Source organism: Neoarius graeffei, chromosome 18 (genome assembly GCF_027579695.1).
Source record: "Neoarius graeffei isolate fNeoGra1 chromosome 18, fNeoGra1.pri, whole genome shotgun sequence".
In the NCBI taxonomy this organism is placed as follows: Eukaryota; Metazoa; Chordata; class Actinopteri; order Siluriformes; family Ariidae; genus Neoarius; species Neoarius graeffei.
In genome coordinates this window covers 37,324,033-37,330,735 of record NC_083586.1, presented here as the reverse complement: position 1 = coordinate 37,330,735, position 6,703 = coordinate 37,324,033, and positions in this window count along the sequence as shown.

The following is a 6,703-nucleotide window of genomic DNA, read 5'->3' as shown; positions in this document are numbered from 1 at the left end:
TCTCGTACTGCAAAGAGCAAGGGTTCGAGCCATTTATCCCAGTTACGCGCGTCCTCACTTACAAATTTTTTAATTATGTTTTTAAGGGTGCGATTAAACGGTTCCACTAAACCGTCCGTTTGTGGGTGATACACGCTGGTGTGGATCGGCTTAATACCTAATAACCCATATAATTCGTTCAGTGTTCGTGACATAAACGAGGTGCCTTGATCAGTCAGAATCTCTTTCAGGATTCCAACTCAGGAGATGACGCAGAAGAGCGCCTCCGCAATACTGCGTGCTGAGATATTGCGAAGAGGCATGGCTTCTGGGTATCACGTTGCATAGTCCATCAGAACTAATATAAAGCGGTACCCTCGTGCTGACCGATCTAATGGCCCGACGAGATCCATCCCAATTCTTTCGAACGGGGTCTCGATTAACGGTAGAGGGCTCAAAGGCGCTTTTGGAATGGCCGCTGGATTTACTAACTGGCATTCGCGGCACGCCGTACACCACCTATGGACATCACCGCGAATCCCCGGCCAATAGAATCGGGCCATTATTCGGGCTAGTGTTTTATCCTGCCCTAAGTGTCCAGCCATGGGATTAAAGTGAGCCGCCTGGAATACCAATTCCCGGCGGCTCTTCGGAATTAAAAGCTGCGTCACTCGGTATAATCTATCCTTCATAATCGAGAAGTAAGGGAAGGATGGGGTGGCGTTCGGCGGGAGCGTTTGACCATCGATTACTCTCACTTGGTCAAACGCATGCCGCAGAGTCTCGTCTCGCGACTGCTCTAATGGAAAATCCGCAAGGGATTCCCCAATAGAGAGAGGAGGAGCCGGTGGCTCCTCACTCTGACACGGAGATGACGTAGACGGCTCTGTGACAGCTGCTCCCGCCAAAGCGACACCGGGACCTCCCCCTGTCAAATGGCAGGACCCACTCTTGACTAGGCGTGTCATTAAACCCCGAAATCCCGGCCAATCAGTCCCCAAAATTAAAGAGTGGGTAAGGCGAGGATTAACCGCCGCCTTCACTATAAATTTTTCCCCTCTGAAAATAATGTGGACCGACACCAAAGGGTAGCGGTGAACATCCCCGTGCACACACAACACCTTCACCCCTTGTGCTCCCCCCAATGCCTCATCTTGAACCAGGCTTTGGCGAATTGAGGTCTGATTACAACCAGAATCCACCAACGCCTGATATGTAGCCCCTTGGATACTCACCGGTATGCGATACGCTCCGGCCCGATTGAGGTCGGCCTCTGGCGCATCGGGGATCCGAACCACCACGCTCACCTCCATCGCCGTGCACTGCTGTTGAAGGTGGCCCGGCTCCCCGCAGTGCCAGCAAACCGGCCCGGGCTTTCCCTCTGCACCGGTGATCTGGGGCTCACTCACCTGAGGTGGGGGAGAGACAGACACAGAAGGGAGAAACGGGAGGGCACCGCGGGTGCGGTGGGCCGGCTGGGGTGGTGCCGGCCCCCGCCTCCGCAGTGGGGGAACGGGGAGAGGACGGGACACAGGAGGAGGGGGAGAGAGAGAGAGAAGAGGAGAGAAGAGAAGATGCCATCTGTTGTCCTGCCGCCGGGACAGCCGCCAGATGATCCTCCGCCAGCTCGATTGCCTGATCCAGCGACGCCGGGCGGTGGCACTGGACCCACTCTGCGGTTCCCGCTGGTAAACGCGCGACGAACTGTTCCAGTACCACCTGGTTGATGAGTCCCTCGGCATTGCAACTGTCAGCCCTCAACCACTGCCAGCAGGCATCCCGGAGCTGCTGGCCAAACGCAAACGACACGAGGAGGTGCCGGAACGCCCGACGATCTTCCTGTTGCGCCAGCACCAGGGCCTCGAACCGTTGTTCTTGCTCCTTTCGGAGGGCGAGCAGCGCCTGGTGCTAGCTCTGTTGGGCCGTGGCGAGGGCGTGGATCAGGTCGGCGAAGGTGGAGGATTCCATGGGGCTGTTGTCTTCTGTGCTCGGCTCCCGGGTTTCGGCACCACTGTAGCAGTCCATGTAGGTGGGTGGAGCACAGAAGGACGGCAGGACAGAGCTGAGTTCCAAAAACTCTTTTTATTTGCACTATTCAGTCGCAAAACCACACTCTCCCAGCCATACGCATACACACACATAAGTCATCTGGTTAGGGAGAGAGAGCTCCCTCTGCTCTCGCTCTCTCTCCTTAAATAGGGTGCGGTCACTGGGAAGACACACAAACACATTAATTAACAACAGGTGTAGTGATTCTGCCACTTAACTTCACCAACTCCGCCCTCCTGTCACAGACCGATGCTAGACCACGCCCCCGCTGCCACAGTTATGTTTTCGGTAGCGTTGGTTTGTTTGTTTGTTGGTTTGTCTGTTAGCAACATTACGGAAAAAGTAATGAACGGATTGCTCTGAAATTTTTTCCAGAGGTGTGACTGGGCACAAGTAACAATCCATTAAATTTTGGCGGTGATCTGGATCACCTTCTGGATCCCAGATTTTTTTAAAGGATTCTTGGCGGAGGTCTGCGCTCTCCGAGTGCTTTTCTAGTTATCTCATCTCATTATCTCTAGCCGCTTTATCCTGTTCTACAGGGTCGCAGGCAAGCTGGAGCCTATCCCAGCTGACTACGGGCGAAAGGCAGGGTACACCCTGGACAAGTCGCCAGGTCATCACAGGGCTGACACTCAGGCTACGTTTACACTAGACCGTATCTGTCTCGTTTTCTTCGCGGATGCACTGTCCGTTTACATTAACCCCCCTGAAAAAGCGGGGAAACGGGAATCCGCCAGCGTCCACGTATTCAATCTAGATCGTATCAGCTCCGGTGCTGTGTAAACATTGAGAATACGCGAATACGCTGTGCTGAGCTCTAGCTGGCGTCTCATTGGACAACGTCACTGTGACATCCACCTTCCTGATTCGCTGGCGTTGGTCATGTGACGCGACTGCTGAAAAACGGCGCAGACTTCCGCCTTGTATCACCTTTCATTAAAGAGTATAAAAGTATGAAAATACTGCAAATACTGATGCAAATACTGCCCATTGTGTAGTTATGATTGTCTTTAGGCTTGCCATCCTTCCACTTGCAAGTAATAAGTGATATGCGCTGGGATCTCACACACAGCGGCTCAGTCCCGAATCGTGGCTTGTTCACTTCACTCGCGCGCTCTGTGAGCTGCGCAGGGCCGGAGTGCGCACCCTCCAGAGGGCACTCGCTGTTCAGGGCGGAGTGATTTGGAGCGCAGGATGCCTGCGGAGCCGAGCGTATCCGCGTATTGGTGTTGCTGTGTGCACGGCTAACGGTTTTAGTGTAAACGCGAATCGTTTTAAGAACGTTAATCTGATGATCCGCTGATTCGACGTAATGTAAACGTAGCCATAGACACAGACATCCATTCACACTCACATTCACACCTACGGTCAATTTAGAGTCACCAGTTAACCTAACCTGCATGTCTTTGGACTGTGGGGGAAACCGGAGCACCTGGAGGAAACCCACGCGGACACGGGGAGAACATGCAAACTCCGCACAGAAAGGCCCTCGCCGGCCCCGGGGCTTGAACCCGGACCTTCTTGCTGTGAGGCGACAGCGCTAACCACTACACCACCGTGCCGCCCGCTTTTCTAGTTATTTAATACAATTTAACGTACTTATTGATCGTAAAGCTTTGTGAAAGGAGATTTTTTTTAACATTTATAGAAGGACTCTCGGGCGTTAGTGCTTTCTAACAATCAATAAGTATTTACGACAGACAGCTTTTGATTTAATCCGTTTCTTGATATCACGATGATTGTGTTGGTCCTGTCATGTTTTATTCCTTACAGAAATGAAATTTCCTTTTGTCCTCTTGCAAAACTTTGCCTGAGTGTAAGCTAAAGAGAGTAGTAGACACTAGATACAGCTCTCTTTTAGATACCAGGACAATATACTAATAAGATTAGTACGTTAGACTTCGCGTGGGATCGGAGATTCTCAAAGTCTTCATCAAATATGATGTCAGATGTTTAGTCACATGCCTGACTTTCAACCTCCAAACCGTAAATTAGAGATGGGAGGATTTTTATGAGGAGGTAATGGTGAGTAATCTAGAACAAACATGTATGAATCATGTTTATCCCCTTTACTTAGGCACAGTTTAAGGTTTCTGTACAAGTAGCAATCGAGGTCGTGCTTCCCACTACAAAGATCTGCTTTCAACTCACGGATTTAACATTATATTAACATGAAACTTTTCAGAGGACAGGGTACGTGGAGCATCTAATCACTAGCAGATACCTAATTATGCTTGAAAGCCCTGTAGAAATGTTGAAAACCAAACCACACACACACACGCACTACACATACATAATATTAGACTACACTGCCTATTGTATGAACAGTGTTTTTCTATTTCCAGAGAAGAGTTTCCAAGACTGGGCGGCACAGTGGTGTAGTGGTTAGCACTGTCACCTCACAGCAAGAAGGTCCGGGTTCGAGCCCCGTGGCCGGTGAGGGCCTTTCTGTGTGGAGTTTGCATGTTCTCCCCGTGTCCGCGTGGGTTTCCTCTGGGTGCTCCGGTTTGCCCCACAGTCCAAAGACATGCAGGTTAGGTTAACTGGTGACTCTAAATTGACCGTAGGTGTGAATGTGAGTGTGAATGGTTGTCTGTGTCTATGTGTCAGCCCTGTGATGACCTGGCGACTTGTCCAGGGTGTACCCCGCCTTTCGCCCGTAGTCAGCTGGGATAGGCTCCAGCTTGCCTGCGACCCTGTAGAACAGGATAAAGCGGCTAGAGATAATGAGATGAGATGAGTTTCCGAGACTTTCTAGAAGTGCATACGTGTATGTGCTTGTGTAAGGGAGCATGTTTTTATATCGTTTGGTTAGGCCAGGGGTTCTCAGCCTTTTCTGCTTTGATTCACACTTGTAACAAGTCGGGGCCCATTAAAAAAGATCCCCAATTATTTTTGGCTCATCTTTTCTCTTAGAATCTACCGTAACAATCTATTGTAAAGTGTATTAATGGGATGCAACATCACTCCCTGTTACAGATGGGAGCCCAGGAATTAAATAAATGCAATAAAACCAAACTGTTTTTAAGTGTAGGTGTTGTATTTAAAACTGTATGGATGTGCCAGAAGCCAAACCATGCATGCGAGTCATTCTCAGTCAAAAGGGGTTAATGATCCAAAAGTGGAGTCTGGTCCATTAACACAAGAACTTATTGCCATGTTTGTGTACAGCAAACAAGCAAGTTATTAAAACCAAGAAGTACACTCAAAAGAAGTGGATATAGAAACCACTCAATGGGATTAGATCCTTACACGCTAACAAAGAAGGATTTTTTCCTATGAGTTGGAAAATTACCCATCCATTGAGTTCCCCAACATCTCAAACTCCCTGGTGCTGCAGACATCGTTCTACACAGACACACAGATGAAACCCTGGAAGAGCATGGAGGAGTACAACTTTTCATATGTGGCTGGGGTAAGGATCTGAGGATCAGGACACTATAAGATAGACAGCGGTAGACGGATCTAAGTGCAGGAAGAGTGTTTATTAGCAGGTGTGATATTTAAGTTAAGTTTATTTGTATAGCGCTTTTAACAACAGACATTGTCACAAAGCAGCTTTACAGAGAATTAAAGACTTTAAACACGAGCTAATTTTATCCCTAATCTATCTCCAATGAGCAAGCCTGTGGCGACGGTGGCAAGGAAAAACTCCCTCAGACGACATGAGAAAGAAACCTAGAGAGGAACCAGACTCAAAAGGGAACCCATCCTCATTTGGGTGATAACAGACAACGTGATTGTAAATAACTTGCTTCTATAACTGTGTCCTATAGAGTCACAAAGTATAACTATGCAACCAGGAAATTCATTATAGTTTTAACATGAAGTCTGTTTTGTTGAAGTTATAAACTGTTCATTGATGGAAACTCGAGTTCAAAACTGTTTATGACAACTGCAGTCTGAGAGTTAGCAGGTCAACTGTAGTCCTCAGCCATAAAAGCATTACTGTAAGTGTCTAGAGCATCTTCCAGGTGTTTTTTTTTTATTTTTACAAAAGCAAAACAGAAAGCAGAGTTATAAACAGCGTGATAAGCATGGCTAGAAACAAACATGACCGTGATAATGATAATACTTCGCAAAATCTGTATGAAAACAGCTTCCATATCTGTGCGTGCTAGTTTGCACTCAAATCAGTATCAGATGTTTCCTATAACGACTGGGTCCCAAGCGCGCACACGACACGCTCTGTGAGCTGCGCCAGACTCAAGCACGCAAAGGCGCGACAGTCAAGTGTTCGCGTGCTGTGTGACCACAACTTTTAGCTCACGTGTATATCGCCATCAAAATGCCTCATTTTCATAGATAACCCATTGCAAAGCATCGTGAGCTGCAGTGTGACCGTAGCTTAATGAGGCGGATGTGACATCGGATGCAACCTAGCAATTATCTCATCATCTCATTATCTCTAGCCGCTTTATCCTTCTACAGGGTCGCAGGCAAGCTGGAGCCTATCCCAGCTGACTACGGGCGAAAGGCGGGGTACACCCTGGACAAGTCGCCAGGTCATCACAGGGCTGACACATAGACACAGACAACCATTCACACTCACATTCACACCTACGGTCAATTTAGAGTCACCAGTTAACCTAACCTGCATGTCTTTGGACTGTGGGGGAAACCGGAGCACCCGGAGGAAACCCACGCGGACACGGGGAGAACATGCAAACTC